Genomic DNA, 15,086 nt, shown 5'->3' with positions numbered 1-15,086 from the left:
ACAAGGAGCCTTCACCCAGGCCAAATTCACCCTTCTGCATTTGATTTCTCTTTGCTTAAGGTAAACACGTTATTTTAAATTAACCAGATTATCTAATCAACACTTGTTAGCTGCAGTACTTGCTTTGTCATGGTCTTAAATTTGCATGTCTAAAACTTGCACGTCTAAATCGTTTTTACAAAAAGGAGCTATTTTTACATCTTTCAATCTTCCCCTTCCTGCACATCTATTCTGTTCATTCTGAAGCACTTGTACGGAGCAAACTGGCTGCTATCGAGCCAACAACTTGCTGGGAACACCAGAATATCTCTTCCCAGGAACCTGATGCTGCAGAAGCCGTTCGCAAAACCCTCGTTCTTGCCATGGGCTGTTTCCAGATGCGTCTTGGGCTTCTAATGTAATCCTGGATAAACAGAGAGCAATCGAGCAAAGCTTTGTGCCCAAGCACCTTCTCGCTCAGTGTGCTTCTGGAAATGAGATTAGCAGGAGCGAATGTTGCTGTTGACTCTCCTCTCTCTCTCTTTCTCTCTCTCTGAAATCAAACAGCTCCTTCTCAAAAAGCCAATAAAACCATTACCACACCATTACTTTCTGGCCCTGGACCAGATGTGATCTCATTCAGCTTTGTGCTTAGCAGGGGCTCGTTAAATCTAAGCCTGAAGGTGGCAGGTCTCATTCTTGAGCTTCTCCAGGTGCTTGGGATGCAGGTAGAACTGGTGGGTGCTTTTGCAACAGATGCCCCTGCTGAGGTGGGACTTTGAGTGGGTCTTGAGCTGTGGGTTATGGGTGCAGAGTTTGCTGTACTACAGAGACGGAATTAAAATCTCTGAAGTGCTGGAGAAAATTTGGTGCCTGGACCAGTTCTGGAGGCTTTGTGCAGATTTCCTCCATACAAACTCCCCCGGCTTTTCGGAGTCAGTAGATGGATTTTTGAGTTGAGGGTCTCTGAAGAAAGGTCTGGTCCTTTCCCTTCGAGGCTGCCAGGCTCCCCAACCTGTCGTGACCATCCACGTCTTCATCTGCCAGCATGTGTGGGGCACCTTTAGATGTGGTGCAGGGAGTCTGTCCCCTCCTGGCGTGGCTTTGGTGTGCTGTGGCTCTGCCCTGTCACCGACGCAGCCTGCTTACGCTGATGCTTAGCTGCCTAGCCACGAGCATGTTTGATCAAAATTAAGTGTACAGGCAGCAGAGGTGTTTCTAGTCCCTGGTCCTTGCTTTTTTTAGACTATCACCATTATCATATTATCATTATTCTTCATCAAGAGGGTGGTGAGGCACTGGACCAGGTTGCCCAGAGAAGCTGTGGATGCCCCCTCCCTGGCAGTGTTCAAGGCCAGGCTGGATGGGGCTTTGAGCAATCTGGTCTGGTGGAAGGTGTCTCTGCCCATGGCAGGGGGTTGGAACCAGATGATCTTTAAGGTCCCCTACAACCCAAACCATTCTATGATTATGTATGTTTTTTGGCAAGATAACGGTTTATAAGTGAGCATGCCATGGTGGACCTTCAGATAAGGGCAGGCACTGCAGGTACCCACAACTTCCCTGGGTAGGGGCAGTTCAGCTGTGGCCACACTGGTGAGCTGCTCCCAACAGCTGTTGGAATTGTCTGTTGAATTTGGTTTTAACACCTTGGCTGGTTTGCACTGTGGCATTTGCTTTGGACTTCCATTTTTCAAGGTGCTCTTCAAAAGAGCCTTAAGAAGAATGAATTAATTAAACTATGCTGCGGCGAGACCTTATTGCAGCCTTTCAATACCTAAAGGGGGTCTACAAGAAAGATGGGGATAGTCTTTTTAGCAAGGCCTGCTGTGACAGGATGAGGGGTAATCGTTTTAAACTAAAGGAGGGTAGATTTAGACTAAACAAGGAAAACATTTTTCACAATGAGGGTGGTGAAACACTGGCACAGGTTGCCCAGAGAGGTGGTAGATGCCCCATCCCTGCAAACCTTCAAGGCCAGGTTGGACGGGGCTCTGAGCAACCTGATCCAGTTGTAGATGTCCCTGCTCATGGCAGGTGGATTAGACTAGATGGCCTTTAAAGGTCCTTTCCATCCCAAAGCATCCTACGATTCTATGATAGGATTCAATGATAAGAAGCCTTTAGAAACGGGGCTGCCACCTCTAACCCACCCTGCTCCCTTGCAGCTTAGGAAGAAGAGCAGGGACATATTTTTAGAAGATGGCGTTGGAAAAAAAAAAAATCAAAAACAGGTGGGAGGAGGTGTCCTTTGAAAGCCCAAGGGAGGATGGTTGTTGCTATTTAGGGTGCGTTCCTGCAGCGGGTCCTGTTACCGATGCTAGCCGCCGTGAGACGATGCCGTCCGTTCCTTGCACGCAAACCCCGGCGTCGCCTTTTGGACCGTGCACAGCAAGTAATGCACAACTGATTTACCATTAGCGCTGAATTATGGATTAACTTGGCCCTGGAGAAAACAAACGTTTCAAGAAAGAGCAACAGCAGCGCTAAAATTAATGAGCAAGAGAGGTAATGAAACACCAATCCCATTCCAAAAAAATAAGCAATATAAATATAGTAAGAGTGCTTCAGATTCAATTTAATTAACCTTTGGTTAATAGGTTAAATAATTAAGCTGAATTAATTAAACTAAGTAGAAAGAAATTAAGTGTTTAGTTAAAGTGAATCACCTTGTTCCACGTTATAAAGCAACTATTACTGTCTGTCAGGTTTTTATTGCCACTGTAGGATGGGATTTATCATCTGATGTAATTATTGTTCTGAGAAATGTGACATAAAAAGAGATGAAAATAATTAAGCAGGCAGCGTAGAGGCCGTGTGCTCTGTGTATTAAGCCAAACGATTATAGCCAAAGTGATAAGGAGAAAATAAGCATATTATAACCAGTGCTAAAAATTAGCTGTAATGAATATCAGTATGCTGTTACAAGTATTAATATCTTTTAAACATAAAGCCAGGTCCATTTTGTAATGAGGTGGATTTAACCAAAAATTGTGCAGTGATGTTGGCTTTGGTCCAGCCGCACCGGGAAAGGAGGAGGAAAAGGAAAGAAGTCCTCATTTCCAAAGTGATTTTTCAAACTTAGCAAGCCTCATGAATCCTCCAAAACTTCTTTGCGGTTTTATTTTAGTCAGTACATCAGCAAAAAGGTGATGTGTTTCAGCTTGAAGATGAACTCAGAGACCTCTAAACTGCCATTTTTTTTGTACCTAAAACTTCTAAAGTTTATTAATTTCCCCTTCCCGTAACTTTAATGGGAGTTGTATCATCCCCATATCTCCATAACCCATCAGGATCAGAAGAGTTAAAAAGCCTCTATTTAATTACAGAACTTGACGGATCCGCTGTTGAGATATCTTGAATCTCGTGTGGGATTTGCCTCCTGACAGGGCACTATAAATTACCATGAAATTCCCTAATGAAAATTTTTCTGTAGAAGAGTCTTTGTAACATCATCTGTGTAGAAAAACGATACCAGATATTTATTGTTTTCAGTTCAGTGGACTTTGCTGATTGTATTTTTAAAGCTACTGACACAAACATCTTTTAAACTTCCTTAATTACACTTACAGCCTTGTGAAAATAATGTCAGATCATCGAGGTGAATGTAGGGAGCAAAGCGGTAAAGAGTCAGTGACTTGGGTCTGACTATAAGAAAGTACATAAACTATTTTTTTTTAGTGAAAAAAGAAAAGACTTTGTATAGGAATTTTTTACTGTAAGGTAAGTTTTCTAACATAATTTTTCAATCGTGTTAATTGCTGCTGCGTTTATGTTGTTTCTGGAAGTCAGTAGCAGAAAAATGAAATTCAGTGGAAGAAAAAAAGTGACTATTAAGCCGACCATGTCATAGCTGTAAACCTCCCTGCAGTTTAATATCCAAGTTAACTTGGGGTGTTGAATTAGGTATATTCTTAATCATACTAAATTCGAAGTTCATCTAATGCTGTATTGTTAAAAATATGTGCATATAAATTTGATCATGCAAAAAATACCACAGAAGGTGAAGAGCCTGTTAACAGGAGCGATCCTTTTATTGTACACCAAACTCTTCCAATGCAGGATTAATTAAAAAAAATGCTAACATCAAGTATCCTTTCTATTTACAAATGTCTAGCAGGTTTGTGTAATCTCTTACTGAAGCTATTACTGGAATGCCTTATAGATCAAAATCATTAATTAAACATTAATTCCCTTAAAACATTTTCAAAGCCTTAATTTCAGTAACTTGTAAGTTATTTGCCTGCCGCAGTGCACTGTCTTCTTGTAATCAGTATTTAATAACCCGTACAGTTTAATCCCAATGTAATGTATTTGGCAATGACAAATTAAATTGAACGACCCCGCTGTAAATCTAGACGGTACACTGTGATGCTTTTCTTACTGTCTTAATTCCTTCCTGATAAAAAGACAGCCTTGCCTTCCTCCGAGCCTTACATGAGTGTTGTTTTTCAAAGGGGAGATTATCATTCTCTTCTTTACTTGTATATACAGCTTAGTGAAGGCTGGACCAGATCAGCGAAGAGTCAAATCCAACAGCTCCTAACTAACGTACCAAAATTTTGTATAATTAAAGAGTAAGCAGCTATTTACCGTTTCTCTCTACTGAGATGGTCAGGTGGCTTCAGGACATGATCCACTCTATGAGCATCTTGGGAAAACTCAGCCACTTTGCTGCAGACCACCACTTACCTTTCTGACAGGTTACTTGCAGGTTTCTCTGCAGGTCAGCTGTGTGCAGAAGGCTCCTGTAGTCGTGGTTTATCATTTATGAAGAACTGTCTTCCATGCTTGTTTGAGAGCTCAAGCAACATGTGTTGACTCTGGCCAGGGTTTTGAGGTCTGCACTGCATATTTTTGCTGAGGCTCTACATTTTTCCTGTGGATTTGCTGATGTGACTAGCCCTGGCTATCTACAGCCTTTTCAAGCATGCCATCACTCAAGCCCCCTCCCTGGACTCTCCTCAGCAGCCCAAGGCCGCTGTCACTCCCTCATCTGATCTTTGGAAGCTTTTCAAGGGCTTGCTGTGGGGCAGGAGATATTATTGCACAGAGGTCCATGTGTCCCATGGATCTACCAAGGTTTGGGAGGGATACCTGGGCTGGAAGGATTCACCCTTGAACTACTCCTCCGTCTGTGCTCTCCTGCAATGACCCAGACAAATGTCCAGCAGGGAACTGGTGGCATCAGCCTCTCCAGTGGCTTGTGTTGTATAGCTCATAGTTAACAGTGTTTATACATGGTAGTGAAGTCAAAATGGCACCGGCTTCCCCATAAACAGTGCGAGGTCCCCAAGGATGGGGGTTCTGTATCTGGCTTGGTCATCTGTAACCCAGCCCATCGTGCCTTCAACATGGTGACTAGCAGTAGCTGGAGGAAAACAAGCATGGCTATGGCCAGCTGAGCCTACAATTGTATCTTTGGATGCAGGGACTCATCTGAGGAGCCCAGGGCAGGATCTTCAACAAAATCATTGCCCCAGTGCAGGATTTTGGCAGTGTTGCTTGCATGCATCTGGATGCCACAGATAGGTCCAGCTCTGTACGCTAAATTTGGAACAAGGCATTGGTCATTCTGCTAGGGATGGAGCCCATTCCTATCGGAGGGCAACGGATGGATTAAAAGAAATGAACAGCATCTACAGATCCTTTAGAGTTATTAATATCACATCGACAGTGACCTTTCTATCTGGGTTTTAAATGAAGAAAAAGTTATACTGGAAAACAAATTGGGGAATAGTAATTGGGAATACAGAGGATTGTCCCTGTAGTGATTTAACTGCATGTTTTTGCTGAGGCTCTACATTTTTCCTGTGGATTTGCTGATGTGACTTAATTGATTTGGAAGTACTTTTAATGAGGAAGGAGTAACATCGGTAGGTGTCTACAGAGAATCCACTTGAGTTTTACTTTACTGGAATATCTGAAACTCAAGGTGGCATTTGGGTGTTTGCACTAGCTGGGAAAGCAGAGCAGTACAGTCAGTGCAAAACATGCTTCACAAACTATTTTGGTTTGAATGTTGTGTTATAAAACTGATTAATCCCTTCTTTATTTAGCCATCTCTCTTGGGTATCAGAAGTGGAAGGGTATCAGACAGTTTTATGTGGGCTGGAGAGATGACTTTTTACCAAAAAAGTTTCTTTTTCAACCTGAATAGAAACGAGTGTTTCAGAGGAACTAGATGCCTCTTATTATTGTGTTTCTCTGTGCTAGCCATTGCGGTAATCAATACCCCATGAGGCTCTGCCTGCAGTGAAGCCCCTGCAGCAGTATTTTCTGCGTGCATCCCTAGTAACTACAGAACCGGGACCCCATGCAGGGTCTCCTCCCTCCTCCACCCCCTCGCAGCACCCCTTTCCTCCAGGATGGAAAAATTGCTGAAGACCATTCAAAAACTGACTTTTAATCCATAGGTTTGTTGTACGAGGGTGTGTGTTTTCCAGAACAGATCTCCCCCATCCTGGTTATCCCGGGAGAGCAGGGAGCTGCATGCTCCCCAGCCCAGCTCCTTCACCCTGTCAGCAGGGACACCAGCTCATGGGACAGTGTCACGAATGGGTGATTTACCACGCTTAAGGAATCACCGACAAAGGTATTAGCAAAAGTGGGTTTAATATGATGTTGTAAAAGTGCGACTTAACAAAGCTCCATGGCAAGGTTCACTCTATTAATTACAGCATGGAAGAATCATACAAAGGAAAACTGAGTTACACTCGAGTTAGAATGATTCACAGAGAGACTGGAGATGCAAAGAGTAAGGAAGACTGTCCTGCTGAGTCACAAGGTTCAGAGCAGGCCCCCTTGCTTTCTAAACTCCTGATGAAGCTTATGTGCGGCTAGGTCCAATCTTAGTCTCAGACCTCGTCAACGGTTTACGTCTAAGGGATTGTACATGCAAAGTTTACATGTTTCACTAGCATCAATTCAGCATGCAATCAAAGTTACCAAGACAAAATCAAAGTTGCCATACTACAAGGCTATGCGCGATAGCGGTCATTTACCAAAGATCTGTCGTTGGTAAAAGGTCTCTCTGCCTCGAGGAGCAACCTTGAGAGGTGTCCCAGCTCAAGGGGAGGTCACCGCCATGCAGCCACACTGCCTAGCAGGGAGAGCTCAAAGAAGGCTCACTTAGGCTGTCATGGGATAAAGTGGTTGGCTTGCAGTCAAATTACACACGATGGAAAAGGTATGCAGGAGACTCCTTGTACCCACAACTTTCTTTGTTCCTTGATAAATGAGTCTTGGAAAAGCCACCCGCTATTCATGTGTCAATCGCATGATTGGTGTTCCAAGCTCATATGCATCGATGCTCACTGTGTCACTCTGCTCCTTTGTGGGTTTTCAAAGAACAGATTGAAACTAGAGGAGTTCACAGCCCGGCTACGGCTCAGGCCTTTACCTCTTCTGGAGCCTGCACCAAACCACCTCCAGTCTGGTCAAGGGGTCGAGCGCACCCATTACGGACAGGTTGGGTTGATGTTTTGGTACCTCCAATGCCCACAGGTGCCCATAAGCTTCATCTCCAGTTCTTCGGATGCTCTGCCTGACCAACACCATTGCCTCAGCAGCAGCTAGGCTGGCCAAGGGCTGTCCCCTTTGTATCACTTTTAAAGCAAGTCAGCAAGAAACTTTTAGTAGAATGAACACCCTCAGCTGTAGAAGAATTGTTAGAAAAATCTTCTCTGCTCGCAGGATTGTACAGCTGGAGGTGCCAGCAATGTTTTGCCACATGTATTAGTCAAAATCACATCAAAACATTATTCACAGGTTTGGTATTTTTTAATCTATTCTGCCTGGGGAATTTCTTCCCTTCACTGTTTTTCAACTAAATTAGTTTTGAGTCCTGTAAAAAAGACAGAAAAGATATGATGTTTCTTTTCTGGAAGTCAGGTGGACGTGTTTTTAAGCTCCCAGGCAGGCAGCATCTCACATGGGGGATCATATGCCATTTCTAGATGCGTTTTGTGTTTTAACACAGCTCTTTTATACTTGGCTTCGTAAAAGTGGTGCAGTCACTAAGTGCTTAATGTGAGTTCTTGTAGCTTATTTCAGTCATCCAGATTGGGAACGTTTTGGTTATAAAGGAACAAATAAGCTTCGTTCAGTCAATGACCACTTAGAAAACTTGAACATTTCTGGATTAAATAATAGTTGAAGTTCCAAACTGAATATTCAGTAAATGAGAGGAAAAAGAAACCTGATACCTTTCTAGTCTTCATTTGACTGATTTAAGAGAAATATATAAGAGAGAGAGAGTCCACATTGTGCAGTTACTCTGCAGTGGATGGCTGCCTTTCCCAAGAAAAATTCAGTGGAGAAATTCATGCCCTAAGGCCCATATTTACTGCTTGAGGAGTAAGTTAGATATTTTAGGGATGTCATTATTTACAGGATCAGTATTGCTATTTAGCCAGACAGCTGGCCAAGCACGGACAAATATTGTCTGCTATCATACATTTATCCATCTCTCGATCTATCTCTGCACCCGTTTTGCTGATCGAACAGACAGCTATAGCAGGACCAGGAGCAACTTAGTCCTAGTTCTACCACATCAGTAATAGAATTTGTCTCACATAACTTCCCATTCAAAAGCTACGTGAGCAGTTAGCTTGAGCAAACGTGGAGCCCTGTGGAAAGAGCCAAATGGATTCACCCTGTCTGTTTTAGGCAGAACCCATCACCTCCTGGGAGTGCCTACCCCAGCTAAATGCAACCCACATCCCCTCCTGCCTCCCAGTCTCTCAGCATCAGAGAACCATGATAACACTTTAGCAAAAAGTATTGCATTACTTCAAGCAGAAAATGCAATTTTAGTAGAGATGGGTCAAAGTGAAAAAGATGGATACAAAATTTTCCCAAATTCAGAATATTCAATGGAGGATCCAGAGAGATTTTTTCAGATCTACTCCAGAAAATATAGAGAGTACTTCATGTCAGTCCTAGCTGTTGCTTATTTGCTAGGAAAGTGCGACCTAGGGAGAGACTTGTACTGACCAGAGGGTGATGACTCACTGTTCCTCACCTCCACGCAAAGCAGGAACAACTCCAGAGAGATGAGTGAAGCTAATGACCAAGAAATCAGTGTTAGCCACAGATGTATCCAAAGATGGAGAAGGAAGATGTTTTGAAATTTCGAGTGAGATGTGGTTTTAAAAATCTAGGTGATTCATAGAAAAACCCCTGGCGTGACACATTTACTGGGCTTGTTCTACACTGAGGTGTGCTGAGGGGGAGGATAGGGAGATTCAGGAGCTGAAAGGTCCCACGAAAGCTGGATGGGAGTGGGGGATGCTTTCTGGGAACCAGCCAGGGCATGGCAGAAACATGACAGCTGATTTTTGCAGAGTAAGACGGGGGGCAACACACTCAAATTTATGTTGTTTACCTCCCCATCAGAAGGATGGTGAAACGTGGCTGCGCTGGGGACGGGGCTGCTTGCCAGGCAGCCAGTCACTCCCTGCATCCAGTGCTTGCCACCGTACCAGTCCTGCCGTCGCCTTCACTACCCATGAAGGTCTGATTCAATGCACTCGGATGCCAGCAGCCAGGTTGCTAAAGAGCATTGCTGGGTCGTGACCAAACCTGACCAGGTTGTTTTTTTGTGATACAGTTCCAAGAAGACAAAAGAGATGAGGGCTCTCAGTTTTCACCTGGCAATACTAGTTGTCACCCCTGTTGATAAACAGATGGTTTGAAACCATCCTGTTTCTCTGGAAATGGGCAAGGGCTCTCCAGACAAATATATGCAGTGCTTGGGGGCATCAGTCCATGCAGTGGAGGCAAAATACACAATGAACCTTTGGCGTTTTTGTTTTCTATTCTATTCTATTCTATTCTATTCTATTCTATTCTATTCTATTCTATATATCCCACCTGAGGTAAATTATGGCATGAGTTTCTTTTCCCTCCGGACATGAAAGGCAGTTGGCACCAGGCTTGGGTGAGCTGTGATTTGGTATTATCTCAAAAGAAAGCATCACCGAGCCTAACAAAAATGCTTGTTTAGCAAAGCGTGTAAGCATGAGTAGACCTGTTGGCCTCAGTTGGTTTTAGTCTGCATTTGAAGTCAGGCAGACAAAAAAAGCACTGCTTTAAAGTGCAGAAGAGGAATTTGACTAAAGCCGCTGTAATAAATAATCTCGTGACAGGCAAGTCGTGCAAATTAGGTGAATGTAGACAAACAGGGTGAGACCCATCTGGCCAAGCTTTGAGATAGGTGAGGCAGTTCAGACACCTTCGTGCCACTCTGGGTTCATGTTACAGTCCATCAGTGGAGAGCCATGGGCCACCTCCTCCCCCACGATCCATCTCCTAACCTGTGGTCCACCTCCTCCTCCGTGGTTCACCTCCTCCTCTGCAGTCCACCCCAACGTGGAGGAAGCAGAGCCAGCATGGCAGAAGGCCAGTGTGGATGAGAAGGGGACACCGGCCTAACCTCGAAGGCAACAGGCAAGTGCACAGGAGATGGACATGGGGAACTAGAGACAAGGGCAATATACGGACATTGCTCCAGCTTGTGGGGATAAAGGTAGTGGATGGATATCCAGTGAGCAGACAACTTAGTCCCTGCAGCTAGGACCCTTGGTGGCTTTGCCCTCCTGCACTCTCAGATGATGCATTCAAGGTCTCTGTGGCTACATGTGCCTTTTCACATGTTATAATTTATTTGTCATCTTTGACTCATTAAGACTTTTAAGATGATGACTACCTGAGATCAGATTACAACCCTAGCTCTCCGTTATACAATATTTCCTTATTTTGTTTGGTCATAAGGATGATGTAAATAACTGAGAAACTGGCAATTTTAAAACTTATCTTCTCAATGTCTTCATGGTATTATCGCAGAAGGTGTGATTTTCATATCACTGCACAAGGTATATCCAGTCAAAATCATATTTTATCACCTGAAGATGTATGATGAGCCGCATTTCACCATGGCCTTCTTTAGGACTTGGGCTCTTGTATTTCTAAACCTGTGAATAATCCCAGCAATTTTGAACGGAATTCAGTATTGCAAATATTTCTGTTTGACGGTAAACGCCTCTGGGTGTTTCAGTGAAGTGTGAAAGCAGACAGCTAATAATCCTCTGCGGTACCCACTGAAGTGGTGTAACCAAGTGGAAACCTCACTGAGCTGAAAAATGCCCCTTGCTCAGGAGAAGCACTCTGTGCCTGCGTGTTCCCAATGCCCCGTGGTGGGACATCTCCCAGAGAGTGGGAGAGCCTCCACTGGCTTTCCTCTGTTACCCACTGGAGGCCTGGTCCAAAGCTCATTCAAGGTAAAAGTGCCGTTTATTTTTGTGCGATTTTTAATCCTTTTCCCGTTAAATGCTCTCAGCTTTTAGAAAAGGATGCTTAGGATATGAATGAATTTAGCTGAAGAATTTAAGGGGTGGGACACAAAGTTCCTGGACTTTTCCATTTCATCTCCATTTTAGAGATGAAATTTAATCAGGTTTTTCCTTGGTTTAGTCCTTGCCTTGGATGCAGAGTAGCAGCAGCCAGATGAGTCAAGCCTGAAAGACCATCCTGGTGTGTGTGCTAGCCTGGATGCTGACAGACGGTGTGTGAGAAGCAATGTGGAAAGCCTATGGAGGGTCTATACGGGCGGCAGCGTGGCACTGCGCAGGTGTGAGCTGTGCACGCCTGGTTTGCACGAAAATTCATCAGCACCGGGCTGGAGAGGAGATGCCTGCAAGTTATCCCGGTGGATACACGGGAGTTTGCCTGCTCTGTGTGGAAACAGCAAGGGGAATTAACACTTCTCAGCCCCAGGCTGTCTAAAATGAACTCAATAAAAAGCAGATGGTTGGTGCTGGAAGCAACACGTGCAGCGGTGGTTGGTGTTTGTCAAGAACACAGATGTGATGCTGTGGAAATGACGGAAAGTTGAAGCTGTGCAAGGCTGAGCTATATTGTACAGATTCAGCACAGCAAGAACACCCCCACTGAACACGTCCACGGCTTTTTGTAACGTGCAATTTGTTCTGACGATCACTTTTGTCTTCTTTTTTTCTTTTTTCTTTTTTCATTTTTCTTTTTCTAATTGCTTTCAGTCTATTTTTTACCTTCAGAGAATGCTTTAATAGCAATTTCACAGGAATTCACTTTTGGTTTTATTTGTAATAAATGTTGTCATTGGAGTGAAAAAGGAATCCACAGGAGCAATTACTGGTCACGACAGAGCGAATAAATGAATTCATTATCTTCAGCTTTGTTATTATTTTCACGTGCATAGTGATGACACAGGCTGGTGCACTGACTACAGTGTGTCTAGAGGAGGAAGAAAAATTCTCTGAAGGCCTGTGGGAGATAATTAGTTTGAACCTCCCTCCGAAAAAGGTGTATTTTTCTTTTGTGGCAACCTCAGCGCTAAGTCCTGAGGATGAACAGGTTCCTACGGATGACACCAGAGGAGACAGAAATCAGACTACCCTGGGAAGGTGGGGGGAGAATATTCTGCCCCGGCCTTCACATGGGATAAAGCAACTGTGCTCGCTCCTTTGCGATCATTTGCCTCTCTGCCACAAGTCGCTAAAATAGGGCAGAGATACAGCCAACCTCTGTAGCAGTTGGGCACTATAATTAGCTCCCTTCGACAGAAAATGCCCCTAATTATGGTCAGTTGATGTTTTTGCTATTTCTTTACTATTTCAGTAGGAGGAGGCAGGTGTTCATGAGTTCCAGGACCAGCAAGCATGAATAACCACAGCAACAACACAAATGCCATATGTTAACTTTAGAGAAAGTACAGAAAATTTACTTCCAACACCGAAACTATCAGAATAAAGGAGAAAATAATATCCTTGTGGTCACTTTGCTTTCCTGCCTTCAGCAGACTTTTTTTGTGTCCCTCTTCAAACCTCTTCTCCTCCCTGATTTTCTGCTGTAGCTTCAAAGGGTCCGGGAGGTCCCGCAGGTTTGATAGCTGCCTTCAGACTGAACAAGTCTTTTTGTGCCTGCCTGGAGGATTTCAGAAGCGTATGAATTCTTTTTCCCAAGAAAGGTCTGTCCTAAAGCATCTTACACTTCCCGAGGCCAAAAACCTGGTTCTGCTTAGTTGCATGGTCCTTGTTTTTTTACTCTTCAGCTAAACCTGCGAAGGTCCTTCTCCAGCCAAGGCCGTTCAGTAAAACAACCCTGGGAGAAAAGTCAAACAGTGAAGCAGCCGTGACATCTAGTGGTGCTTGTGGTTATTTCAGCACAGAGAAAAATACACACTAAAAATATAACCATATATACATATCTATGACCAGCCCATGGTCAAAAGGACAAGCCTTCATGACCAACCTGCACTTTTCCTCTACGATGGGGCTGCAGGAAAAAAAGTGGCATCATTTTAGTCATGTGGTGACTCTACTTCCCATGGAGGAGTAGGGATGGTCAGCCATCCATTGCTTTTCTCTGCTGCAACAGAGTTTGAAAGGTTTCCCAGAATATAAGAATAGAAGAAATTGCTTTAAAAGCGAGATTTGAATGTCATTAATTCTGTGGGTTTTCACCAGTGCCCAGGCAGCTTTAGGGATGAATAGAAAAACGTATTAAACAATGTTAAAAATGTAAGAATAGGTATATTAGGTGAAAGCTGATTCTGTGTATGTATTTGTGTGTGTGATACAATAGATGCAGATGTGACTGCAGCTTTTAAGGACACAGAACCAGAGGGATCTCACAGAGACCACAAGGTCTCAACTGCTGCAATTGGGGTGACTTCACTGCTGGTGCTCCAAATTTAACTGCAAGTATGTGAACCGAGGATTAGCCCCTGTGTATTTAGTTTAGACATCTGTCTACATTTTGTGGACATTCAATTTTAAGAACTAATCCTGAAGCAAAGAATTTCAGTAGAACATTAACGTGGTCCTGCAGAGCTTTGCACAGTGAAATTGCTGAGTCATCAAGATTTCAGCGAAAGGAAAAACCTCAAAGAAAAATCTTCACTTTACAAAGAAGGTGGGTAGTCTTTATTTTGTCAGTTATTTTTGCAAGGACAAAGGTGACTTCAGCACAAAAAACCTCCAATTTGAGCAAAATACTTATTTCTTTAGGTGCAAGACAAATCCTGCTATGGGATAAATCTATATTTAGATTTCATTCTGGGTTTTTTAAGCCTCCAGAAAAACAGTGAACAGAACTTCTAGTCTTCATCAGTCCCACAATGCCTGAAAATAAAAGCAATTTTAGTGCAAAGAAATGCAACAGATGATGCATTTGTGAAGCTGCTGTAGCCAGCATTGGGATTTCCAGACCATGCAGATGACCTGTCCAACTACTGCAAATGATCTGATGGCATCCAATAAAAGGTAGTAAAAATGCGTAATTTGTCAGCTCAGCATTTCTTAAGGCTTCAACATATATTCAGAATTAAATAAGAGTTGCAAATGAGCTTTGCTTTGTGCTTTCATACTGAAAGTGTGTGTCCAGGGGAGGTAGGTGAACATCACTGAAGCTAAAGGAATAGTTGCTAGAGGGAGAGGTTTATCAGCTGGGGCTAATAAAAGCCACCAGTTCCTGCTCCAGGACCACAGAGCCCAGCCAAGTGGTCATCCTGAAGGTGTCCTAGCGATTTCCTCATGAAACAGCAGATGATGAAAGTGATGGGGGAATAAGGGAAGATGGAAGCAGCTGGATCTGCTGCTTTGCGCAGTGAAGGAGCTTGTTCCACGTGTCTTGCGACCCCTGGGGACACAGGACCAGACCTGATCTGTTACAGGCTGTGCTAGATTTAACTCAGGTGAGACCTTCTTCTTTGATGTGGCTTTTGGGTGCGCAGCAGGAGGTTGTTCCCACTCCTTACCACTCTCTTGTCTTCTAATGCTGATTTTCCAAAGTATGACTTTCTTAAACCCCACATGGCATAAAAAAAAATAAAATTGCTACATGTCTAATTACGCAGACACAGAGGAACCAAAGCGTTTCAGAGCTGCTGAGGTCAAAGGGGAGGTGCCGATTTCCACCACTGCAGCTCTGGCCCTTAAACATCAGGGTTGCATCAGCTTTCAGCTTAGCTCATGCTGAGCTGCACCCCACGATCCTGAAGCCTTAAAAACCAGCATGGCCTCCAGGGAAGGAGAATGGAGCTTATTTATCACTCAGGGATTCAT

The sequence above is a fragment of the Nipponia nippon genome, unplaced genomic scaffold (genome assembly GCF_047370975.1).
Source record: "Nipponia nippon isolate SJK-2023a ecotype South Korea unplaced genomic scaffold, ASM4737097v1 scaffold_6, whole genome shotgun sequence".
Lineage (NCBI taxonomy): Eukaryota > Metazoa > Chordata > Aves > Pelecaniformes > Threskiornithidae > Nipponia > Nipponia nippon.
The sequence above is the reverse complement of the archived record's forward strand: the minus strand, read 5'-3'. Positions refer to the sequence as shown.